The sequence below is a fragment of the Dermacentor albipictus genome, chromosome 9, assembly GCF_038994185.2.
Source record: "Dermacentor albipictus isolate Rhodes 1998 colony chromosome 9, USDA_Dalb.pri_finalv2, whole genome shotgun sequence".
Classification (NCBI taxonomy): domain Eukaryota; kingdom Metazoa; phylum Arthropoda; class Arachnida; order Ixodida; family Ixodidae; genus Dermacentor; species Dermacentor albipictus.
This window is the reverse complement of record NC_091829.1, coordinates 61,996,173-62,023,045: the sequence shown is the minus strand read 5'-3', so window position 1 is coordinate 62,023,045 and position 26,873 is coordinate 61,996,173. Positions and strand designations below refer to the sequence as shown.

The 26,873-nt window shown below is 44.9% G+C and overlaps 1 protein-coding gene and 1 long non-coding RNA gene across 14 annotated transcripts in view; both read left to right on the top strand.

The window, feature by feature from the left end:
* LOC135921394 (sericin 1-like) overlaps positions 1-26,873 on the top strand; it is a 189,994-nt gene that overhangs the window by 71,390 nt on the left and 91,731 nt on the right. The window contains exons 1-3 of one of the 13 annotated variants that reach the window (XM_070526095.1): positions 20,728-20,900; positions 22,753-22,811; positions 25,142-25,277. The exons of 11 other annotated variants lie outside the window; for them this stretch is intronic. The gene's annotated coding sequence lies outside the window, so the exon portion shown is untranslated. Of the gene's footprint in view, positions 1-20,727; positions 20,901-22,752; positions 22,812-25,141; positions 25,278-26,873 lie in introns of those variants that run through there. One more of the 13 variants, XM_070526096.1, reaches the window with a different exon arrangement.
* On the top strand, positions 3,479-13,365 carry LOC139050040 (uncharacterized). The gene is made up of 4 exons (XR_011508739.1): positions 3,479-3,634; positions 5,544-5,620; positions 6,904-6,988; positions 13,330-13,365. It is a non-coding gene; the product is annotated as an uncharacterized lncRNA (long non-coding RNA).

The window sequence follows — 26,873 nt, the reverse complement described above, 5'->3', positions numbered from 1 at the left end:
CATGGATTTGCCTCGACTTCGTCCTTCTGGCTTCAAACGACTTCGTCACGGACGCACGCATCAGCATAAATTTATCGCGAGCAACATAGTGCCTTAAGACCCTTGTCGACTTTCCAGTTGGCAACATTGACAAGCTAGCAATGACTAGCAATTGGGCGTGTTCGCAGCGTCATCTCCACTTATAAAAGCAGATTGCTCTGAAATTAACGATTATAAATGCATACAAAGCGCAATCAACGAATCCACAAGAACGTCTGAAATCCAAAAGCATGAAGATCAGACATATCCATGTGTTTCGCATAACTCCCATGATGGCTCAACGACTGCAGTGCCAGAGCTCCCTGTAGTATATTGCAGGAAACACGGTGGAATAAACCCGGCTTGTTTGACTGTGAGCGAACGTACGTATGGCAATTTTGAAAACTTCTTGCGCAATCATCCGAAGCCTAAGCTCCTGAATCGACACGCATCTCCCGGCACGACAATGCATGTTCTTTTGCAAAAAGCGGGACCCGCTCCTGTATTTCTCTGGAAGTATACGAACCGACTTCTGCATACCAAGAAATTTTAGTGAAAAGAAAACCCGTACATATTTTTTCTCAGGTTAGCCCAAATGGTTAACATCGGTTTAGGATGACAGCAGCCGTGAATTGCTTTCCCGTAAATGTGGTAATGCGTGCACCGAATTTTCCCAGGGCGCAGAAAAAATGGCTCCTTTGTTGGTGTAACCAGCTGTCTGTCTGTGTCTTTATGTATTCATGTCTGTGTATTGGGATCCTTCTTCAATTTACTTCAAGGAGTGTTGCAGTAACCAAGGAAAGCCAAGAAGCCCAATAATGGGTCTGTAACCTGTGCAGTGGCGTTTGCATCCGTTCATGTGATTTGCAAGTGCATCGTGTCAAGTGCTTCGACAAGAGGACTTACATATGCGAGCAATGCGATGCATCGTTCGACTCGCGCGTGACGACAATCATCGCACATGCCATAACAGCGTCTGACACTTGCAAAGAATGTTCCAAATGTTAAGCCTGCATATTGATAAGAAACCATATCGGTGCCGGGAATGTGGCTCTTATCTGGACGGGAAAGATATCCTGTAGACGGCCATTCCAGTGTGAAGCGGCCTAACTATATGCACTGCGCTGCTGCCTTTCTTGTTTACCATGCGACGAGTGCAGATCTTTTCGAGCAGAAAATAGCAAGACGGTTAGGTTATGATCGATGGGTTCAGGAATTCTCTCGTCCATAGTTACCGCAGAACTTACGACAATGCGGAAAAAGCAATCTCGAATTCCATGGCACGCCTGAATTTGAATGCGAAGCATTCCTGTTAAGTGTAGCTCAGTTTTTCATACCATCTACCTAACCATTTTCGTGGGCAATGCCTCCCAGATATAACGTGGCCTACGAGATATAACGAAAAGACTGCTTGCCTTTCGCACGTGATATCACAAGCGTCACTTTTCGCAGTGCGCAGTAAGTATAGGAGACGGGCCACCGGTTTGGGAACACAAATTTTTGGGATAACGACATGTCCTACCTCCAGTGTATGTACATTTAAAGGGAAGCTATCTATGTCTCACTGATGCGTCCGTGAGCGCCGAAAACGCACTGCAGGAAAATCAACTTTCACATCTACGTGGAACACTACAGTTTACATTCGCAGTACCGCACCAGCGTCCACTCACCGGCCCGTCAGTGCCTGATAACGCCGCGAAGCGACGAGCGCTCAGCAAGAGTAGCGCATGCGCACAAAGTTCCCTGGATGCACAAGCTGCTTCTGCTAGGCACGATGCCACCCCTGTCGCAATTAGGTGAACCCTACTGCTTATCGGAGGTAGCAAGTGTGCGTGAACAAGGGCCCACCTTAGGATGTGGAAAAACAAACCAAAGCCCTTAAAGAAAAATGGTTCAAAGCCACGCTACCCAGACGAACTGTATATATCTTCACCGAAGGAGCGCGGCAAGTGCGAAGCATTTGCACTTTTTTTATTTCTGGGGAGTGGGAAAGCAGCATGGCAACTTATGGACAACAGAACAAAGTGAGCGCCCCCCGTCAGGTGATAAGAATTATGTGCTTCATTGGAACAGAGCGTGAGAGTCGGAAGAATTATCACATTTGGTAATCATACGCTAGTTAGGGCTAACTTATTTTGTACATCTCCTACACTTTCACGAGTCTTCACAGCAGCAACTATTCGTCCCCTGCAAGCTGTGCGCTTCCCTTTGACAAGAGCGTGAAATAACAGTAATGATAACGTCACAAGAACGATTTTTCTTTTTGGAAATGAGGGTTAGTTCGTCTAAATGATTTGGTAGAAAGATGGAAAGGCTAATCGGGGTGTCTCAACGTTTTCTATGTCGACAGCGCGGTCAGTCCACTCAACGGAACGGTCACGGCGGCTGCCATGACAGAGGACGCACGCGTTAACATTTCTGCCTCGATCAAAACAGCGCGCACCGATGGGGCTGAGGGGGTCGCATTAGCCCTAGCAGTGGCGCATGCCGCTGCGGATCCTACCATTACAGAAATCTGCACTGATTCCCAAAGTGAATACCGTTACTTCCTTCCAGGCGTAGCACCTAAGACGGTCACACGCATTTTATAAAACATTCGTTCGCTTCCCCATCAGGTGACTGTCACGAGGGTATACTTGGGCATGAATGCGTCCCCGGGAACGAGCGCGTTAATGCGCATGTCCGAGGTCTTTCCCTCCGGACCCTGGACGACCACTCACCCAACCCAATGGAAAAACCAAGAGAGGGGATCTGCACCTACCACCAGATTACCACATATTACAGGGATCGTAGACGATATTTACCTCCCCCTCACCATTCCCTTACCGCCCATCAGAGTTCAAACTGGCGCCAGATCCAGACCAAAGCATTCATTTCTCTATATCTGGCGCATTTATTTTACCCTGCTCTCCATCATCCACAATGTACCACCTGCCGAGCATCACGGGCAGATCTTTTCCACTGCTTGTGGAGCTGCCCCAAGCCACTGGCGGTAGAGCCTATACCCTTCCCTTTCCTCGTGGGAGGCTGCTCTTCACGCCACTTTCTCGAATGACCAGCTCAGGCTGGTGGACTGTGCTTGCCTAAAGATGTCGGCCACGGGGCCCCCGGACGTCTAGGGGCCCAACCACATTTAAATAGATCAAATAAAGTTTTATCCATCGATTCATACATCCATCAATCCTAACGTCACGGGAACGCTTTTTTTTTCTTTTTGGAAGTGAGGGTTAGTTCGTTTAAATGATTCCGCGTAAATATAGAAAGGGTTAGCGGGGTGCCTCTGCTAGCATTCAAAGATTTGCAGATCAGCGTTAAACTAGAGCCGCACCTATCGTCTCGTTTTTACAAGATATGCTATGTCATTTTATTCTAAATCCCGAAGTGCCAAAAGCTTTGTTTGCTTTCGTTCTGGGTGCTCGGGGCGCATGCGCAGTGATTCAACATCACTCAGTGGCGAATACGTACCAGACCGTTAAAGCGTCGTAACATAAGGCATGGCTGAAGAAAGAAGCAACGATTACACACCTCCTGTGTTCTGCTTCACGGACGAAGCAACCCCGAGTGCAAGACGTGATGATACCCAGAACGTGTCATCTACTCTGCGTGCCTACACAACGTGAGTTCAACCACTTGTAAAATTTTCATTGAATACTGTCAATTGCAGACGCGACGCAGAATGAAGGCTTTAACCGCTAGGCATTTTTTTCGCATAAAACGCGTCTTTCTTGTCAGCTGACTTGAGCTTTATTATCGGCGACGTTATCAGAAAAAAAAAAAAACGCGTCGTTGAACGGGTGGTGAGAAAATATTGTCAAGTTCAGCGCAAAGTCACCTGTTTAGCGCTTTGGGTAAGACTTGTTAGAACGTGAAGCGAGTTTATTTAACAAGAATAATGTGTTTCGTTTGTCTGATTATTCCACTACACACACCCCACTGGGGGCAGCAAATCAACGTCCCTGTTGCAATACTGGATGTGACGGCCGTATTTCGATGAAAGCGCACTGCAAAAAGGCTCGCGTTTACCTGCATTTAGGTGCTCATCAAAGAAGCCGCAGGCGGTGGTGAAAACTTAAGCGCAGTACTCCTTGTGTGACATGCGTTTTATGAAGCCATGGCTCTTGAACAAGAAACCTTGGAATTAATCATTTTAAGCGAAATCCACAACTGCTTTGCCGAGCCGGTAAGTGATTTCCGTAATTTTCCAATAAAAAAAGAAACTGTGACCGAGGATATGTAGTTCCTGCATAAAGCTATGTTTTCACAAAACATAAGCCCAGTGGAGGAAAAGCCGCAGGTTGGCTTAAAATGATTGCTGGTTGATTTGCCTGTGTTTCCTAAGGACGACAAATACGTATAAAAGAGAAAACGTACTGTTTCGCAAGCTGAACCATTTCCTGCTCGGAGTAGTTTGGTCGATGAAATCACTTCAGTATTTTTTGAAGGGTTGTTTTACCACTACAATTTTTACCTGAGTGCCGTAAACAGTTTTTAAATGACGAAACTTGGGCGGCTTTATACAACAGCGATAAGGAAGTGGAAAGTCACGGTATTCTACGGTAGCCTTTACCATTTGCGGACAATAGCAGTAGGACATCGCTTTTCAGCTACGCTCCTGCTGAGCATTGTATCAGTCATCAGACATTTTTCATGCTGTTATGACAACAAATTTGATCCTTCAAGAAATTGTCGGATAGGCTGATGCGAGTAGCACAGTAGGAGGAAACATACCACCGCTTGCTGAGAAATGTTTTTGAAATCCATCCTCGTTGATTCTCAATTCATTCGAATTTGTCTTTTCGTTCTGAATTCTTCCAATTAATACATGGCTACGAAACAGAAATGTTTTGTATATAGGGTAAATCACTTAAGCCCACACTTTCAAATATTACACACAATACACTGTCCCTCAATCCCTCAATACTCACTCTGCCACTGTCCTCAATAGCCCCTCAATCCATGAGTGATGAATCTAATTAGCATGAAAACTCCATATCTACAACGGTGATGCAGAAACACAACACGCAAGAGAGATGTACAAATGGCCATTTTTCTAATATGACCGCTGGCTTGCATGATAATTGCTGAAACCATCCAACCACTCATTTTTACGCTTCAACCTGTTTTATTATTGCAAAATAAATGTCCCATGGAGCTAAATATTTTATTCTGAAATTGTTAGTCTTCTGCCACTGTGATAAGCGGAGCACAAATCATATATAGCAAACTACATACGGAGGCAATATGGCCGTTGTAAGTGCTCCAAGGGTTAAGCTCACAATGTTCGTTAAGCCAAGGTAGGTGGCGTTTCAACTGTGTCGAATGAGTGTCTTGCACCAGACATCCCCCTTGTGCCGTTTGTCCTATGCCAGCCAGCATAGTTTGCGTTTAGTGAGAACGAAACATTGCAATTACCGTGTTAACAAAACAGTAGTTTCCTTTTTCTGAACATTCTGTTAACAAAACATAATTTCAACTTTGTTAGTCCCAGCTGTCAATATCTAACACGCATACCTTTATTATTGCAGCACTTCTGACGACGCCTGGCCTCACCAGTGGATCACGCAACACAGCCCAATAACGGATGGGACTTAAAACGTCGACAGTATGTAGGCGATGACCATTGGCCTATAGCGCAAACAGGGTAGAGGAGAGGATGCATAGAAAGGCGGGGAGGTTAACCGGAGGTAGTTACGATTGGCTACCCTGCACACGGGTGAAGAGTAGGGGGATAAGAAGAGGGAAAGAGCGGAAGGGGAAGATAGCGAGAGAGTCAAAAAAGACAGTGGTGAGGGGTGGTGTGCCTAAAGTATATCGTGAAGGCCTGTAAACCGCAGGAACCGTATTAACGCGAGTAAGGCCTTCTGCGTGGGTGTTATTTCAGAATATTGACCTAAAACCTTTAGTTCTCACTGTGGACGATTGTCCAACTGGTCCAGTACTGTGTCACCGGCCGCTATATCGCGGACAGACATAGATAACGTGTGCGAGCGTCTCATTGCTGCTGCTGCTGCATGTGTCGTACGTGGGTGTGTTGGCCATTCAAATAAGGAAGACACATAAGTTCAGAAACGCAACGCCTACCCTCTGGTGGTACAGCATGGTCTTTTCACGTCGTGGTAATCTAGGCGATAAATGGATCCATACATCCGGAGACAACCAACGCAGACGACACATGGGGAAGTTATTGGAATCGCACAGGAGTACAGAAGATGCCCGAGACATCAATCGCAGCCCAGCCACAACGTTTGTTAGCAAAAGCGGAATCAAACAAACATGGCAGACAGCCCCTACGTCTACCGTGGCAGCGGTGTACTTATTGCGTACAAGCAGGCAGTTCCCCAGCCTCGCCAAGACTGTTTCCAAAAAGCCCAGCTTAAGACTGTCCTTAGGAAAAAAATTTGTGACCATGTGAATACATGCAAAGGATACAAAAATATGCACTTCAAGTTTCTGAACGAATTCTCATATCAGCGAATTCCGAATGCACGCTCCTAGGTGGTCGCGTGATAAGCCGAGACTGTCCGTTCCATGCCGTGAGCACTCAAAATTGAAATCGGCGCGTGTGGGTTGGTCTACCGATTCATTTGCCAAGCAGAATCGCAGTGGGTCCGTCGCGCTCCAACCATGATACTTTTTCCCTTGAAACGATCACACTTAGTAGACAAAGAAAATATTTTGATACGAATGCAGGGTGTGGTGTGAAATTGGGGCGGCCTTTCAGACGTCTATACTTGAGGGTCGTAATGGTGCTCTTATGTTTTAGGCATACAGAAATGACAAAGCTTCTTGTCTCGCACCATCTATCAAAACGATATATTCTTTTCATATGAATTACCCTTACACCACGGTCAATTAACACCTTCGGTGTGCTTTTGTATAGTACAGGTGTCACTGACAATGGTGGCACAAGGCCCAGCACAAGTCGCCCAGGCATGGTCCAAGCGTCACCCAATATAGAAGGTGGCACCACGTGAGTGCACATTTAGATAACGTTATTGCAAACGAATACAGAGAAGGATGGCTAGGCGTTGAACAATCACATCTGTACTCACACTTTTTTCCCGGGGAGGGCTAGCCCAGGTGCGAACAGTCACTGCATCAGCAATTTCGTGCGTTCGGTAAGTGGAGCTGAAGTTACGTACGTACGAGTTGCAAAAACGCGAGTAGACAAGAAAAAAGTAAAAAAAAAAAGGTTACGCAGCATACTGCGCTCCTGTTATGCGTGAATGCACACTTTCAGGTTGGCTACCTTGCTTACTCAGTCCCCCTTGTGGAATATATGAACATAGTGAGGAGCAAGACGTTAATCTAAAAGAAAGCACGTAAAATAAAACACACGATGTCTAAGTTAACCGAGGCGGTGTAGCGTGGTTGCCCACGCCGCAAGAACAGTGGACGAAAATAATTCGAACTTCCATACTACGGCTTGCCTCATAGTCGGATCGTGATTTTGGTACCTAAAACGACAGCATTTAGTTCTTTATGAATTAAGTAGTTCCACCTCCATCAAATGTTTCAGAAGGCATTAAGTTATGCAGTTGCTGAGCCTCATATAAGGCAGAAAAATAACAGGGAATGTGTCAAAATGCCAAGTAATGTGTAGCGTAATCATACTATTTTTCTTCTGGTAAAAAGGCCTTCCGAATCAATAATAATCTCAAAGTGCATATGCTTTTAAATTTAGCCTCCCATGCAGAGAATGCTGGTGCTTTGGTATGCAATGGCTTCCGGCTCCCAATCTGCTGACTCCCCAGCTGCTGACACCATGATTTACTTGATCCATACCACATAGAAAATTGTACTTTTGCCGAGAGATTAAGCAAAGACAGCGATCCGCATGTGTCGAAATTGGGGGCAGTTATGTCCACAGCAGCCGCGTAAGCGCTGATATAGGGTCGGCGTATCATTGGAGTGTTTCAATGAGACTTGACTGTCGGCCGACTGTCAGATTCTGCGGATGCAGGCATTGTTCACTGTCCTCTTTCGCAACTTGAGATGCGTCGTAATGGTCTTAGGCAATTATTTATGAATAATTAGTTAACCTATTTTTAAAGTATTGCCTAAACCCAAACCTTTTACTGGAGATGTCGTAAAGTACCACTGAGAAACATTCGAATAATTTATTTCCATCGGTAATAGCGGCTGTGGTTTTATTTATTTCTTTTACCGGACTGTCGCAAAAGCTTGCGAGATTTGATAAAACGTACCATGTGATTAAGCGTTTTCGCGCAATGACATTATTGCCCTCAAACATTCCGTGAAAGATCGATGGACGCTGGACGCAGACCATCTGACCGAATAGGTAGCATGCAAAAAATTACTGGGTCTCCTAAGATCTCTCGTAAGAGGTGCACATCGAAAGCCTACCCTTCCTCCTGTTATCAATCGCCTCTTTCTCCTTGCCCCTTCTCTTTTTCTTCTTTCTTTTAGTCATTACTGCTCGCATATAAGAATTTTAGTCATTTGTAATCAATTGCAGTCATTAAAAGCCGTCGTAAGACATGTTGGTCATATCATTGTCATTAGTAGTCATTACAAGTAGTTTCAATAATTATTACTCATTATTAGCCATTACGAAGCATTCCTAATCATTTCTAATTAATTGTAGTCGTTACAATTGTTGTTAGACATATTGGTAATTTCGTAGTCATTACTAGTCATTAAAAGTCATTTGAGTCCTTATCAGTCATTACTGCTCACTACTAAGCATTTTTAGTCATCTGTAATCAATTGTGATCATTACAAGCCGTTGTTAGACATGTTGGTCATATCCTACTCATCAGTAGTCATTACAATTCATTTTGGTCATTAGTAGTCATTGCTGGACATTACTAAGCATTTTTAGTCATTTCTAATTAACCGTAGTCGTTACAATTCGTCGTTAGACATATTGACCATTTCATAGTCAGTGGTAGTCATTACAAGTCATTAGTAGTAATTATTAATCATTATTAACCCTACCAATTTCTATTGTAACTTTATCGCTAACTGTCACTACCAATAATTTATCATTCTTTAATATGTGTTTAATCTGTCTTCCTATGGCGTGATGACGCTTCTGCATGCGTACACTCCAGCGGACAGGCATGCAGACACAAACTTACCAATGAGCCTAGAAAGGTTTTCGCCTTTAAAAAAAAAACGCTGACTGAGCTCCGAGAAAAGACATCCCGTCACGTGATCTTTCAATACACGCCGAAGCGTCTGCGGGCAGAAAGCTCACCGCGCGCGTTTCGCCATACACTGACATTTGCAGTTTTTTAAATTATGGGGTTTTACGTGCCAAAACCACTATCTGATTATGAGGCACGCCGTAGTGGAGGACTCCGGCAATTTCGGCCACCTGGGATTCCTTAACGTGCGCTAAATCTAAGTGCACGGGCATTTGCAGTTTTCCCAATGAGCATGTAAGAAGCAAAATTCGACATGACTGAGCTTACTCAATGCGTGATTATTGTGTCGGCCGCAAAGGCAAACTTAACGCGAAGGAGCTGCCTTTGCGACATGAATGTTCACAGGTTACGTAATAATACCACAGCGGTCTATTCAGGCCCGCAACACGATCGTTTGGCAATTTATTAAGGCGTAAGCCTCATTCTATGCGTAAGTATACATGCGTACCATGCGATGCTTGCCTGCACCAGGTAGTTGCTCCTATATAAATTTCATCGACTGACTGATTCAATGCTTTAACGTTAGTCTCAATGCAACGCCCAAGGTACGACAGAGAAATAAATGTCCTTTATAAACAGCTCTTTGATACGTGATACAAAATAGTGGAGGACTGCGCATTCATTTCGAAATTTCTTCAGGTGCCATTATTCCTAATGAACAAATATTTCTGCATTCCGACCCCTAACGTAGTTCCCAGCTGCTAGCTTTCTCGCAGTGTTCTTCTGGCGGAAACAATTTTAGTGGCGGGTTCACCCTGACGCAATCCCGAGAACTGTTTACGCTGAAAAAGCAATTAAGCTTCACTTACAACTTCGTCGGAGGCATTATGTTCCTCGGCGAGACCGGAATGCGCCATAGTGACATTCTTTCTTCCTTGGCACCCCCGAAGTAAGTCAAACCAACTCCGGCATCGGCTTCTTCCGTGTGCTTGCAACGCACCACTGCGTCACGCGACTTTCGCTGACCTTTTACCGGCGCCGCTACGCTCGTTCCCAGTTTAATTGTTCGCGTAGATAAGGGAGCGACGTGGAAACCAGCCACCTCGTTGGGCATGATGCAGCATCCCAATATCGTTACTTTTCTATTTCCTTTTTGATACGCCGTATCTGGCGCTGAGCTTTGAAAGTTCTGGTCGGGAATTCAATGATGTAGCTTTCAGTCCAAACTGTCAGTCACTTGGTGCGAGTGGAAACATGCGAGACCTAAATAGAACCGGAGGCGGACGAGGTTGGCTCAGACGCCGAGTGATGCCATTTATCACGAGGTGGTTCACGTCAAGCAAATGGTGAATAGATTTACTGTTGTTGGCACCAAACATAATCCAACCACGTCCACGCAAATAGTATGCGTAAATGACATGGCGCTCTAGGCGATATCATTCGATAAGCGCAGTGTGCCGCTGGAGGACCTTCTTACGAAACTGAGTAACTTGTGAACACTCGTGCGTAGTGTGGACTTCCCGCTGCTCTGAGCAGGATGGCATAGCCTGCCCACATTCGACTGGTCCCTGCCGTGTTCCAACTCGGTTGGCAGCGATGCAGAGGCCTCTGGAGGTTGCCGAGCTCTCTCGAGTCTGCTCCAGCCAAACGTTCGGCTGCTCGAAGAGGAATCGGAAGAGACACGCGGTCAGAATTCTGTCGTATCTCGGCCACACTCCGAGCTTGAAGGTGGGAGCGCCTCGCAGCACTCGGAGCTGGAGCGCAGCGCTGTCAGTAAACACGGCGATTGTAGTCGAAGCGCGTAACCTCACGGCGAGAAATCTCTTGAAGGTTCGACAGTGAACAGTTCAATGTGTCACAAGTACATCAACGCCTTTTTTGCGAAGCATTGAAAAGGCGGTTAGTGCAAATATCATGTTGCGTGGTCAGAGCTACAAGTGAGGCTGAGGTGGAGACCTATTTCGGATGTTGTTTTACTGTGTTTATCAATTTGACTTTCAATCAATTCGATTTATTATAATACAAACTAATCAATTTTAGAATTTCGTTAGACACCTATATCATCTAGCAGTCTGATTTCAGATGGTATTAAGTGAAAGAGAACAAACGGCATGCCACATTTTCATTACCCTAATCGGTTTTGGTAAATAGAACACCAAACGTTTTTACTTTAACTAGGTCAGCCTAGGTAAAGCAACGAAAAAAAATGAAAGTGTCAAAATAAAGAGATAGGATAGAATTCTCGGAGCTGTCAAAACTGATCAACACAGCGGAAATAAGGGATATTCAAAACTACAACGTGGGAAATACTGAAGAAGGCATAAAATATGGACGCCGCCTAAAATCGGTGACAAAGAAACTTGGAATAACACAAACCAAGATGTATGCACTGAAAGATTAGCAGCGTAATATCATTAGCAATCTGAAAGGTATAGTAAAAGCAGCAGAAGTCTATGCTCACGTGTACAGTACCTAGAGGAGGCATATTCGATATGTAGGGCTTGAGATAAGACGTATGATGTCGGACGGGGTTGTCAGTCCACGTAAACATGTCAGCAATAAAGCGAACAGTTCGCCTTTGCGCTATTTCTATTTCCTAAAGCGAGAATATCAAGTGACTAGTTGCAATGGTTTATACCCGAAATAAAAGCCGTCCTAGTGAGAGCAAAACATCGTCATCAAAAATGGCTCAAAACCCCATAAGCATGCAAGGATGTAATGGCTCAATATGAATCAAGGAAAGAAAGAAACATCCATTGAACCGACGACCGAACAAACGAGCAACGGGAAAAAAGAGAGCCAATGAAAACAAGAACGAAATGACTTTTGGGTATTGCATTATGTTCCCTCATGCGACGTTAGGAGGTCGCATGAGGGAACACTTAGGAACACTTGTGCAGCAGGACTTCGTCTTCAGGTGTTATTAGAGCGTAACATTCTGCCGAACTTGTTTACTCTTCTTAATATACAATCCGTCCTGAAACATTCACCGACCATTACAATAGCCCTTACTGCAAAATTTGAGAGCAACCGTGTATGTTTTTCATGTCTCGATATATTGAGGAACATAAATTGGAAGAGACAAGTAGCACAGGTAAATGGGGACGGCTCTTTCAAATGACTGATCGAAGGATCCAGTGTAATAGCTGGTGCTGCTTGGGCTCCATAAAATCCAAAACAATTCGCGTCGTGCATAAAATCCGATTGGAAAACAGTCGCAAACCAAGACAACCGAAGCAAGCAATTCAAACTAGCCAAAGCGAGAGCCGATACGATCTGATCTCGGCACGAAATGAGCGCTCTGGCTCAGACCAGATGCTAGTACGAGACGAGTGGTCGGGCATGTCCACATGAAACCAATTTTCCGCGCACTAGTCACTGAAGGGGCAGCTGTCATTGGTGTCCGCTCTCGACCGTTCAAGGCTTGTGTCTTCAGCCGCTCCGCGTTTGCTCTTTCATCTTTCGCTGTTCTGCTCGTTCGCTCGGTTACGCTGCCGACGGTCACCGCAGGAGCGGGTCATTAAGAGCTGCGGCATAAAACGGAGCCGTATTTTAGCCGACGCAAAACGGTCTTTTTCAACGCCAGACGTCTCGCTTCCGAGGGCACGTTTCTGGACTTTTGGCTGAATACTCGATGTGAGCGTGTAGTAGATGGAGCTGCATTTTTAATACTTACACCAGCTAGCTTTTGCACTTAGCATCACTGACAGATATTTCTACTCTCCTGCGCCAGTTTCATGCAGGATGTGAACGATGTATTAGATAATGCACGGCTTCAGTTATGCTTGCATCACGAGCGAAGAAAGTTCCTAATTTCCAGTTCAGCATCACAGGCCACCAAAAGCACCCGTGTTTAATTTCGGGCAATCCAAAGCCCAAATCGAGCGCTAAATATCAATGCAGCCACTTAACGCTAAAATTTAGCTAATTGCCTTATCCTTAATAGGCGATTTAGACTGTCAACCTCTCAATTGGATAAAAATGTGTTTTTGTGGTCCAATAAAAAGGGTCAGCCATTTTGAGCCATTCTGCAGGGACGGCATGGCCACAGTTAGTACATGACCGGGGTTGTTGGAGAACTCTGGGAGAGGCCTTTGCCCTGCAGTGGGCGTAACCAGGCTGATGATGATAATGATGATGATGATGATGCTGCTGCTACTGATGATGATTTTGAGCTGCTTTGTCCGCATACTTGCAGGAATGCTACTGGAACCAGAGGAAGGGAACCGCGAGAGAACTGCGTTGTCCGAGCACGTGATCAATAGTCGGTCAAGAAATCGAACCACAAATGAGAAAAATGTGGTAAATTGTTTAGCAGGGCTAATAGTCTAACTGCACATTACCGCATGCATACCGGCGAGAAACCCTACAAATGCGAAATATGCGAGAAATCATTCGCGTACAATTCTGATTTCCGTTCTTATCAACGGATTCACACAGGCGTAAAGCCCCCATATCTGCCAAATATGTGCTAAACCATTCAAAGCAAAGCGGAACCTAAAATTCATCTCATAACACACAGTAATGACAGACCTTTGGTTTGCAACGTATGTAATGTCTCCTTTAAGCGTAACTCACATATCAGAAGTCACCGCCAAAGAATTAACGAGGTTAAAATGCCGTAGGAGTGCAAGCAGTGTGGATTTCGGTTCGCAAAAAAAGAATACCTCGACGCACATCTCTGCCAGGATAGTAGGTGCCAATTGTGTGGAGATACGTTTAGAGATGCATCTGAACTTATTGCCCATCTCGTGATGAATACAGCATTGAAGTCGTAAAATTGTGACGCAAGTGGCGAAAGTGGCACAGTGGCGCAAGTGAGGTTAATGGCCCAGCGTTTTCGCATATGAACGTGACCATGAATCCACGTCCGAAAATAACGCTGACTATAAACCACAGGGGTGAGAACTAACCGAACGCATCGTGTGGAGAGACGGCCTTCTTCAAGCGCTTAAAACTGCTAAATGAAATGGGAGAGTTAAAGTATTGCACCTATTTTTTTGAAATTGCGAGACAAAACGTCTCCAGCAGAGTATGGGATGCTTGAATGTGAAGTATGCTGCAGGCCCTGGCTAGCAATCACTGTTTGCAGAACTACGTTATTTGCGAAAGTGCCTTTCGCAAAGTCATTTCTAAACAAAGCATAATGGGCTGCAATTTTATGTTTCATGCTACCAGAAGGTTGAAACATTCGCACAAGATCCTTGACACCTCGTTTTGTTTCGTGCAAGTGTTAGACAGTGTACTGTTAAACAAGCTTTACCTCACTGTGCTTTTATTCATTCTGCCGTTCAAATAAAAGGCAGCTCCTCTCATTAGGAACCGTTTAAAAAGGAAACACTGTTCTTTTCGACTAAAACACTAATCTCTGATAATGATTGAGGTCCTTAGGCCTTTCTGCTTTTCAGAGACTGTTGTTACGACAATATAAAGACATAGAAATGGGGAAATTTATTTCCCTTACAAACTGTTAAATACACGTAATTTTTGGGTTCTCTCTCTGGGTTTTCTCTCTGGGTTCTCTCTATTCAGGTGGAACTTCTGGCAGTTTCAAAGTGCAGTTTCGTAACTTGGAAGTCATCTCTTTTGACGTGCGCTGCACTCTAGTTACAGCTGTGGAATTTTTTAGCCTGATTTGACAAACCTTTCCCTGCGAACAATGACAGGACGTTTCAGATGTAGTTTTAAGTTATAATATTGATCCGCGTACTGCTACATATTTTTTCTGTGAAAGCATTTCACCGAATGACAAATGTTAAGTTACAGCTCAGGGCATGATGCACCAGCGTGTATCAGAAGTTCTGCAATATTCTCGTCGATTCTATTTTGTTCATATCTTGTAGTCGAGCCTTTTGTAACCGAATTGCATGTGCAACGAGATATCACTTATGCATTATGGAAGACACGAGAGTAACAAGGATCACGCTGTAATCCTCTACGAATATTGGGAAAATAGCAGACGCTGCTTAACCGCAAATTACTTTTTCGATGATCGACTCATGCGCCCGGCACTATCTTCCTGCCCAAACGTAACTTATTTTGTTGGTTCCGGTTCGTCCAATAAAGTGTATTTCATGACACGTGGTTCTTCTGACTGCGCTGTTCAATGTCACTACAACGCGACATCTCGTAGATTTGCTTCATGGAGACCGAGTAAAGCCTACCAGCAATGAAAATAACGTGAACGTTGTAATGACGAGCGAGCTAGCCGCAGGCTACGACTACCACGAGAGCACGCACCTCTGCACGAGACGACTAGAAAGATCTTGGCCCAGACAACTGCCACAATGAGAGTGCCCATGTCACCCGCAGCGACGTATGCTGCAAAAGCAAAGGAAGCCACCGATCAATCGCGGATCACTGTTTGCAGATCTGAAAAGTTGGCCGCAATCCTACTATGAACCGCTACGTTTACCAATTGAAACTGTGACAAGCTGTGGTTTCGCAGCTTACAGATTTTTTACACTATTTCCCCGATTACAATATTCCCACAAACACACACGAGCGTCATGCTTAAGGAGTGGGCTGAAATTTAGCGAGAACACCGTGGTATCCTGGGCAGAAGTCAGCTATTAACTATGCCACATCCATCCGCACATGTCAAGGATGAAAGCGTTTTTCCTCATTTGCGGTTTCGAAGCAAGTTCCTTGCGCCGGATCAATACGCAAACCGGCCAAGACCAATAAGAAACTCCTAATGGGAGCCACGGGCATCGAAAAGACGTTGCAACTGATGTGTTGTCGGAGCAAACGCGAATTGCTCCGACACCACATAACGTGCGTGCCTCGACGAACACTACAGATCTACCTGCCCATGGTGCGGTGGTCACCCCACCGCCTTCCATGTTATGTGGGGGTGCACGGGGGACGAACCCATACACTTACGAACACTTCAAACGAAGGAGCAGTGGGAGGCCTCTCTGTCCAGCTCGGGCCTGACAACCCAGCGCAGCCTGGTACAGCAGGCAAGGGCAGCAGCACAGGCCACAGGGGCTCTGAAATGAGTTCTCCATCCGCCGCCCAAGTCTTCGACAACTACTTCTTTCCCTTCGAAATAAATGTTTCTACCACTACTACTCCACGGAGCATTTGAAGGGAACCCCTACCGCCGAGCTGACAGGCGAGGTGTTTCGTGAAGGGAAAGGGGCCGCCGCGACACCACATCAACATCCTTCTCGGTTGCCTAGCTGCGTTCTTGACACGTTCCTCGTCCGCCAGCGTCCTCACTGCGCCTGTTTATTTGCTATGAAGAAATTATTACACAAAAAGCAGAAAATAAAATTTCCAAGACAAACGTTCGAAGTAGTGTTTCAAACCTGCAATTCCATGCTTAGAAATGGACTGTCTTGCCTACTGAACTAAACCAGTAGCTCCAAGATAGCAGGCCTGTGCACTATGCATTATGATGCTAGGCTTCTTGGACAGAAATTTTCATTGCCAAGCCCAGCGTGAAAAAAGCTGTGACGTCAACCTCAATGCAGTTTACTCGGGGGTGTCCCCATTAGATTATATGGTAGTAAGGCAAGGTAGTATGATGTCATGCATCAAAGTTCACCATGTTTTGGCTATCTAGCAGGCGTTGCCCATGGGTGTCAGCGCACTCCCTTTCCCGGGACGAGTTCATAACTCGAAGGTTCACTGAGCGACGTTCAAATGAACATTAATGCTTTCGCATTCACAAATCGCAAGCAGCGCTTAGGTATTATCGGATATTTAAAAATCGCCATATGTAACTTGACGTAATGTAAGCGAGCTTAGCACAGACGACGCAGTGGCATAATTCAGGGCTTTTATTATTCATGCAGCAAAAACTTTGTGCGTGTCTAAGCTTCGTCTTTAGATCGAAACGCGATAGCATTCGAAGGTTCCTGACTTATTCTCACGCTTCGCGGCAACTGCAACTTCTGGAACTGTAATTTTTACCGGAAAACGCTGGCGGTGAATGCTATGCACGAAGAGGTACCTTCTGGTAGAAACGCTGCCTCTTGCGTGAGCCGATTCCGGAAGTTGCGCAGAGCCACGCAAAAAAATATGGGGTTCTTGTTATATTTTGGCACGTTTACTTTTTCAGTCTCAGAATATTCAACACGGCAGACATGCGCTGTCGTTTTTCACGACATTTGTTTGTGGGCTAACATTCTAAAAACTCCGAAGAATAACCTTGTTAAGAATGTAAGACAAGGTATGAGCAACTTCAGTGACAGAACGGTGTGGCACTATGAGCCACATATACAGTAAGTCGTACAGCAAGGTGGGGTATGTGCACGTACTTCAATATGTAAAGAACGAAAGGTGGTTAACCGAGCGGCCCGCTTTTTAGTAATCACAAGTAGGCAACAAACGACGATACCAAGGACCACATAGGGGAAGTTACTTTTGCCCACTAACGGAATTTTAAAAAACAATTATTTCTTGGAAATAAAAGTGGATAAAAAAGCATTTGCCGCAGGTGGGGAACGACAGCACGTCTTCGCATTAAGGCCAGAATACATGGAGCGAACTTTCACGACGAAGTTCGGGCGGCAGAAAATCTGCCGCGGCGTGACGCCGTATGTTCGTCGGGCTGCGCTACATGGAGCGAAGACACGGCGGCTGCCGCCGGCGATTCGCGGTGTTGTTATCAGTGTGGCTAGACGAGGCAAATGCGCTGTAGTGAAATACATGACACAAAAAAAAACTTTAGCGACAACTATTATCGCTCTTGAATTGCAGAACACTCTACAACGCGTAAAATTTTGTTTAGAAATGATTTCTAGTATTCTTTATTTGTTTGAGGCATTCATGTGCCGATGTAGTGTAAAGAAAGCGGCGATGCTATGCATTGTGGCAACACTGCGCGGGAAGCCTAGTCGGAAGTCGGGGTGGATAGTGAGGCCTGATCGGCTCGCTTTGGGGCGCCGCTCGTTTGCCGCTTCCGGTATCGTAGACGCCCGACGAACTTTTCTGCGCCAGCTAGATCGGCGGCGAACGGCGATTTCTCCGCCGCCGCGCGTCGCGCGTACGCCGCCGGGCGTCGAACGCCGACTATTCGTCGCATATTCGCTCCATGTATTCTGGCCTTTACGCGTGCGATGCTCTATACAGTACGAAAATTTTCGCTCACGGGGACGCCGGCGCAGGACGCCGGCCATGCCACGCGGGAGGCCGCTGTCGTGCTAAAATTTCTCTTTCCACAAATGAAATACAATACACGCAAAAGACGGGTCACCTGGGCGAGTGAACATGGCGAAAAGACGCAAAAGAAACGAAACAATGCACGCTGCATACTTCGTCGGTACCCAAGCAAGTAAAATATTATCGAATGAGAAAGAAATGTCATACAGTAGCCGACACAATGGCATGCTGAAGGGCAAGCTGGCGAAAGTTTCAAATAGGAAGGTTTATGGCAATAGATATTTCTGTTGATTCGGGGGCAGGTCATCGTAATGGGAACTTTGGGTGCGGTACGTTTTTCCTTGACAACCACTAATTTTCCCACCTAGGATTGTATAAACAATGTTGAACACGCTTACCAAGCATCAACATTGCGGCAGCCAAGAAGAAGTACCGTTATCATTCATTTTCCATGTAAGATATTGCATAAATAAAAGTATTTGCTAGACAGTGTCACTCAGCGGCAAAAGTGTTGCGAAAGTTGACTTAAAAATTTACATACAAGCTTTACGTAATTAAGTGAACAATGTCCCGATATGCTTGCACTGAACCTCAATGTTTATTGACAGATTTACTTAAAAAGCATTGAAAGTACTAAACACGGAAATAAATGCCCTTCCGTTTAGCATTTAGAGCACATATTCCTCTACGAATGCTACATACTGTCACGTATATCCTTTCCTAAAGGTGGTAGCAAGAAATAAGTTAGTTGGGGCAAAGCGAGAAAAGGCACGTAGGACAATAGAAGTGAGCAAATGCACAACGCTTCACTCTTGTTATCCTACGTGCCTTTTTGCTCTTCGCCAGAAGTTATGCAGCACCAACTAGCTCACCTGTCTGTTTTCTTGAGGAAATCAATTACTGGACTACACTTGTATCACCTAATGAGCTTTTGTGGACTTCCTGTGTGACATGCATTGCGGATGTAGACTGCTAGCCTTCTGAGAGACTGTTTTTCTTCTTACGCTGCAATAATCCTGTTGACGAGACTTTTCACTCTTGCTTACGCAATAAAAACAGATATAATTTACTTCATGAAGTTAACGTTGTCTGAGTCTCTAGAGTGTTAAAATCGCCTCATGATGCTGTGTATAATGTATGTTCAACGGGCACAGCTACAGAAAATACAGATAGCAGAGTGAGGCGCGATGTATAACAAGCTCAAAAACCATTGGCGTCTTAACTTTCCTCGATTTGTTCTCAATATTCACTCGTGTTTGCAGCGGCGGGAACATTTGTACCGCAGCAATTTTCATGAAGCGATGGAAGCACCAGTAAATGGCAACTGTCCAACTTGTTATTCAAACGCTGGCGAAAACAGGAGCGCGAATCCACTCACGGCTAGTGCACAGGGAAAATTGACTCGACTGCTGAGCCGACTTGTTTCTGCTCGTGAACCTTATTTGTTGTGGCTCCATATTTGCAATTGTTATAAAGGTTTGGAACATAGTTTGTTTTCATCCATACACAACTACAGCTTGTAAAAGACATTTTTTTAGGTGAGGAGTGGGCAGCAGCGTATATTTTTTAACGAAATAGTGCGGGGCGTGAAACGCAATTGATGACTGCGGAGCAATCACACAAAACTGTCGCAAATGTGTCGGGTCTGATTGAGATACGACTATGCACGGCGCATGAGCGTTCGCGACCGAAGAACCGCGACATGTGCAAAGCAGTTGCAGTTCTGTATTGCTAAGGGTTAGCGAAGACAGTACTGGAATTTGTGGGCAACACAACAAAGCAAGCACCACTCGTCAGGTGATAAAGAACTACCTGCTTTATGTCAAATGAGCTAGATAATGCCGCAGCAGTCAGCAGAATCGTAGCCTCTGGCAATAAAAAAATTACGGGGTTTTACGTGCCAGGATCACTTTCTCATTATGAGGCACGCCGCAGTGGAGGACTCCGGAAATCTAGACCACCTGGGCTTCCTTAACGTGTACTGAAATCTAAGTACACGGGTGTTTTCGCATTTCGCACCAATTCGGCCGCCATGGCTCGGATTCGATTCCGCGACCTTGTGCTCAGCAGCCCAACACGATAGGTGTTGGAATCATACGCTAGTTAAGGCTAACTTAGTTTTCGTACCTGCTGCGCTACGAGTAGCGCTTCCACGAGCAAAAATTTCTTCCCAGCAGGATGTGCTCTTCACTTTGAGGGAAGCACCAAAGAAAAGTAGCGATATCATCCAATAAATGCATTGTTTTCGTATTAGGTGAGGTTTATTTTGGGTAAATCATTTGGCGGAAAGCGAGAATGGGTAATCGGGTCGCCTCTGCTGGAGTTCAAAAATTTGCACATTAGTGTCAAGCTAGTGGCGGTCTCAAACGTCTACTTTTTGTCCAGATATGCGGTATCATTTTAATCGAAACACTGAAGTGACAAATGTTTGATTAGTTTCCGTTCTTCTTTTGGCTTTGAGTGCGCATGCGCGGTGATTCAACAACGTGCAGCCGACAATACACGCCAGTTACAGGACATCGAAAGAACAGCCATGGCTGAAGACAGCAGCAACGAATGCACGCCTCTTGACTTAAGCATGAAGGACAAAACAACACCAAGTACAAGCCGTGACGGTGCCCAGGAGGCTTCATCTACTTTGGGCGCATACACAACGTGAGCTTCGCCACTTGTAAATCTTTTTCGTTGAATACTGTTACCCTTAGACACGACCAATGTATTAGCCTTTAACATCTGTACATTTGTTCCCACCTGAAACGGGTCTTTCTTGTACCCGGCTTGAGCTTTGAAATTGGTTGCTTTCTTAGATCAAGACACGTCGACGCAAGGGCGATGAGAAAATATTGCCATGTTCAGTGCAAAGTCAGCGGTTTAGTGCTCAGGATAAGATTTTTCAGAACATGAAGCGAACGTATACGTACAGACAAAAATATTTTCCATTGATGTATACTTCTTGCAATGCACACATGCGATGGAGTGCTATAGGTTGAAGTCCCGGGAACAATTCCGGATGGCACCACCGTATTTAGATGAAAGCGCACTGTAAAAATGCTCTTGTTTACTTGCACTTAGGGGCTCCCCACAGAACCCCGATGGTGATAACTTTTGCGCAGTCCGCCTAAATTTAGTAAGCGCTTTATCAGGCCATGGTTCTTGCACAAAAACCTCGGAATTAGTTCTAACCGCGGTGAACAATTGGTATGCCGAACCATAAGTGTTTTCTGGACAACTCGTCAAAGTGTGCAGTAATACTGTCATATGCCAATTAACAAAAGAATGGGAGAAAGTTGGTACTGACCGCCTAAAGCATTACTTTACTAAAAAGTAAACCCCGTGCATGAAAAGCTTCTACTTGTTTTAAAACGATTGTTCTTCCCGTTGCATGTGTTCCTTAAAGGCAATAAATGCGCATTAGAGGAAAGCATACTTTTGCCGCTTGGAGTTGTGTGGCGAAAGAAGGTATATGTTTCTGTTTTTATTGTTTTTGACAACCTAAATTTATATTACTTAGTTCAGATTTTTTTTATATATAGCAAACTGGGGTGAGTTAGTACCACAGCGATAAAGAAGTGGGAAGTCATGGTATTCTACGGTACCCTTTACCATTTGTGAACGAAAGCAGTTGCACGTCGCATTTCAGCTATATTCTTGCTAACATTTGCATCAGTCTTAGGATATTTTTCAAGCGTTCTCAGAAGAATCTTTGTCCTTCGAAGAATTCTTATATAGGCTCCAGCGAGTGACATAGAAGCAAACTTTGCATCGCTCGAAAACAAACATTGAAAAACTGCATTCTAATTCATCATTATTTCATTCGAACTCGTCATTTTGTTCGTAAGTATTCAAATTAATACTTGGCTGATAGGCAGAAACCTGCTTGTATTCCTCAGAGCTAGTCAATTAAGCCTATAATTTCAAATATCCCCTGAAATTTGATATATTCCTCATCGCTGCCTGATCCATGAGTCATGATTGTAATTGGCATGACAACGCCACATTCACCACGGCGTTGCCGAAACGCATCGGGGGGCCACAAATACTAATTATTCTGACATTAGCGCTGGTTTGCATCGTAATATCAGACACCATCTGCACAGTGTCATTGTAATACTTCAACCTGTTTCATTGACGCACAAACCCTTTCAGAGATGTTATTCAGAAATTATTCTTAGGATTCTGACACTGCAGCAAATCCCGCAAAAATTTTGCATAGCAAACTACATATGACACACTGTAAGTACTTCAACAGGTAAACTGACAGTATTTGTGCCAGTCAAGGCGCCGTTTCATCAAAGTTGAATAAGTGCTCTCCATCATGTATTGCCCCGAGTGTGCCGTTCATATTAGGCCAGCCAGCATAGTAGGTATTTATTGAGAACGAACCGTTGCGAGTAGTGCATTTACAAAACAGGACTTTGCTTTTTCTGAACCTTGGTTGTATAAAAGATAATTTCACCTTTATTTGTCACAGCTTGTAACTGTCTGTCCACTACTTCATTATTTGTAGGATTTCTGATGACACCTTGCAGCACATGCCGATGACCGACGAGACTTGCAACGTCGACGGTATGTAGGCGATTGTCACTCGCCTTTACCACAAATATGGCAGATGGCTCCTACGGTTACCGTGGATGCGGTACACTTATAGTGAAAAAAGATGCACTTTACCAGCGCCACCAAGGTGGTTTCCGCATCAGCCAGCTGATAAATGTCCTTACTAAGAAATTTGTGTTTTATCTTATATACGCAAATTCATGCGTCGCCTATGCAGTAGAAGTTTTTGAAAGAATTTGTTCTTTAATAGGTGGGCTGGTAAAGCACGCTCCTAGATAAGGGCAGAAGCCGAGAATGTTCATTCCATAGAGTGATTAATTCACTCGTAAATTGAATCATCACTTGACCATTGGTCCACAATTTCATTTACCAAACAGAATCTCAGTGCGTTTGACCTGCTGGCAACTTGTTAATGTCTCCCTTATACCAATCAAGCTGGATGACAAAGCAAGTGCTTTGAGGCGAATGCCGAGTGTGATGTGCAATTAGTCCGGCATTTCAGATGTCTATGCTGTGGGACGTTACGGTGCTCTACCGTTTTAGGCAGAGTTTCAGAAATGTTCACCAATAGCATGTTACGAGCAGAAGACATATCCCGCTGCTGCCGAATGCAGAAGTTACACCACAGAATTCGCGGCACCCGAAAACAGCCTATATTCGAGCTATTCATTCTCTATGCCAAGAAAGCCAACCCACAACCGCAGCGTAAACAACCTAAAAAATTATTGAAAATATACCGCAAGGACAAAAAAAATTATTGGTGAGTTTGTGCTCTGTTGCCATAAATTTTTACCAAATGTGCCAACTAGGCGCTTCTGAAACTTAAACATTATTCGTATTGATTTAGCAACAATCACAGTAGCCAACGATTTCCAATGAGGGTGCCATTACTTCAAAATTGAAACGCTTTGTTAACTAGAAAACTTACGTCATGCTGAAACACCGGCTTTCTGCTGAATTCAATTTTTTGTAAGGTGATTAGCCTTCCTTGGATGCGTCAAGCATTATTCGTTCTGCCCGTATCTACGCAACCTCTTTCGCAGGCCCGGCGAACGTCGCGACTTTAGCGGCAGGACTAAGTTGAGAATGCCACACAATAAAAGATGCGTTCCTTAAATTACGTCTATAATATCGCCGTGTATTTCATTCGAAGTTTCGGTGGTTGGGAATCTGCGTATAATGTTTGCTGTGGCATACCAAGGCATAAACACCAAGGCATGTGGGTGTAGCAGTGCAGTCCACGTTCTTAGCCTACTTCTCCCCGGCCTTCTTATTTTAAATAAAGGTGTAATTGACAATGCGGCGTGTCCCTACAGTTCTTATGCTATTTGTACTGGCGTCGGTGGTCATCCTGGGGAGGTTTCTACCGTAACCACTGCCTTTCAGGACGTCTCGCATTTTCCTTTTCCTTTAATGTCACGCAATTTCTGCGCACATAAGGAAAACGTGCCCCTGCGTACAATCCTTGCAGCGCTATTCACAGAGTCAACACTTTTAACGTACTTTACGCTTTCAGTTGCACCTTTGAGGGGCATTTCCACGTGAAATTGTACTTCCACATTTCTTTCTAGTCTAATGTACTGTCTGCAACACGACTCTTGCATATGCGCATTGAGCAAATCTTTCTGAAAGTTGCCCTATAGTGTATTGATAGCATACGCGGGAACACTGGCGAGGATAGCCGTTTTCGTGCTCCTAAATAGATTCTAAACATGCATTGCTTACAGCCGTTGCATAAGAAATTCAGCGACAGGAGTAAATAAATGGGTATCGGAAAATCAGTATCTGAAAGGCGAGTAAGTCTTGGATGGCGCACATATCTTTAATAAAAGGACAATCAACTAAGGGCATACGTTGAAAAGCTAAAATACCTCGGTAGAAATGCGTCCTCCCAGTATGTAGTTCCCTTCGTCGGGCTACGCTGCTGCTCTTAATAGTTTCACAATAAGCAAGAACTTCTTGAGGCATCTAATGTGCTTATTACTTGATATAACAGAATATAATACGGCAAGGGTATTACGCCCAAGAGAACGACGTCTTTTTTCAATTTGAGCACTGTCGTATTTTGCCCATTGTTTGAGATAAAATGTGATAAGCTTCAGAAGAATTCAACACTGCACAATCTTGATCGGGTTTCGCTTCCCCATCGCCACGAAGCTCTGGCATGCCTTCAAGACATATTTGCAGAAAGAAAAACCACAGCGTATGCAAGCACAGCAGTAAAGTTGTCCTACCACTAAAAGCTTCTTGCCAAGCGCCTTAAGCACGAAATATTCATTTCCCATGAATGGCGCCTGCACTACGGCAAATGAACACCTTTAATATACTTTTATGCCATACAGATGCCGACACAGATACTGACAATGGCACCACAAGTTGCCTGCCCCTGGGGCCCACCAGGAACATCGATAACGTAAAGCCCAGCAGAAGCCGCGCTGGCATGGAGGAAGCATCAGCCAGTTTTGAAGACGGAGCCACGTAAGTTCACATTTAGAAACGTTCCATTACATGGAAGTCAGAGACGACAGGTATGGATACCAGTGTAACAATCATGCCCATACTCGGTAATTTCTCCTTGGGGGGAGGGGGGGCTCGCTCTGATGGCTGAAACAGGCACTGCGTTGGCACTTTTGAGCGTTCGGCGGGCGCGGCAGGCTTTGACAAACTTCGCGGTTCAACAGCGCGACCAGAGATCACACGGCTCTCTGTACGCCCCATGCCACAACCACGAAGCTATACAAGGTCGCCCGATATTCCATGCTGTTAACACGCCGCACTTGGCGGTAAACTTGCTGGTTTGTAGCCTGATTACTCACTCCCTGTTACGGAATATGTAAAGATTGTGAAGGAAAGATGCTCATCGCAGCCGAGGCTCACGAAATGAAACAGGGTTTTTGTTTTCCTGTAAAATTCCTGCAAGAATTACGCTGGAACTGACGCAGTTGCGTGAGGGATAAATGTTGCGATAACTTAAATGACAAATAACAGCTGCTGTTCAGACAATATTGTGTCGACGTAAGGAAGAACCTTTCGCTCAGGATCTACGACTTTAGTACATTGGAAAAGAGGCATGAATGTGCTTGGCAACATACCATACGTGTATGGAAGCTGGTGGCATTTAAAGGAATGTGATATCATAACTGAAGCAGTGTCATTTCAGATTCGTCAAATACTTGAGAACACGTTGAGAAACTCAAATAAAAAAATTACATCTTTAAAACTCAGTAACGATAACACCGCCACGGTTCAATCAACTACATCAAATAGCACATTGAAAGCGCTCAAAATTCACGTATTACACACCGCTATGAAATTGTCTGTGTTATGGGTAGATCATTCGCCAGTATTCGGACACATTATATCGATTTCAGGAAAGTTGTAAAAAGAATATAAAGGAAGTTGCCCGCTTGGGATGCTCTACGATATGTAACTAGTTCAACTTTGATATATATTTTTTCGCGTAGTTAACTTTGTAAACTCTACCCCGCAGGGGCGTATACGCCAGCAGGCGTTTGGTGTGTTGCGACACCACGTACTCGAGCACATGGCGGTTGGACCCTCCCGCGTCTAACCTTGAGCGGCATTGCCGGGTCCGGAAAAAGGGGATCCTGGGGCTTGAGCCGATGTCGGGTGTTTGGACCTTTACGGCCCCTTGGCGGAGGCAACATATCTCTTCAGCCTCGGCTTCACATAGACGGCATCCCCGGACTTACCCACCCGGGGGAAATCGGTAGTTTTGGTTTCCTGTCCCCCTCTCCATTCTGCATCTTTCTCTCTTCCTTGAAATCTTTCCTGTCTTCTCCTCTCTTCTATTTACTTCCGACTTTCCTGGCAGAGAGGGTTAACCTTGTGTGGGTGGCCAATCTTGGGTACTCCATATTGGGTTATACTAGCACCGTACAGCTGGCGAGGGCTTGTCTTACTCGTAAGACTTGCTCCGGCCCCATGTTGGGCTCGGTGATGGGCGGGTGGCACTGTTGCTGAACACAACCACTTTCCTGCTGCCGAACTCAACCACTTTCCTTTGATTGCGCTCTAAAAAGAGCGCGCAACGATGCAACGTTTCAATTATTT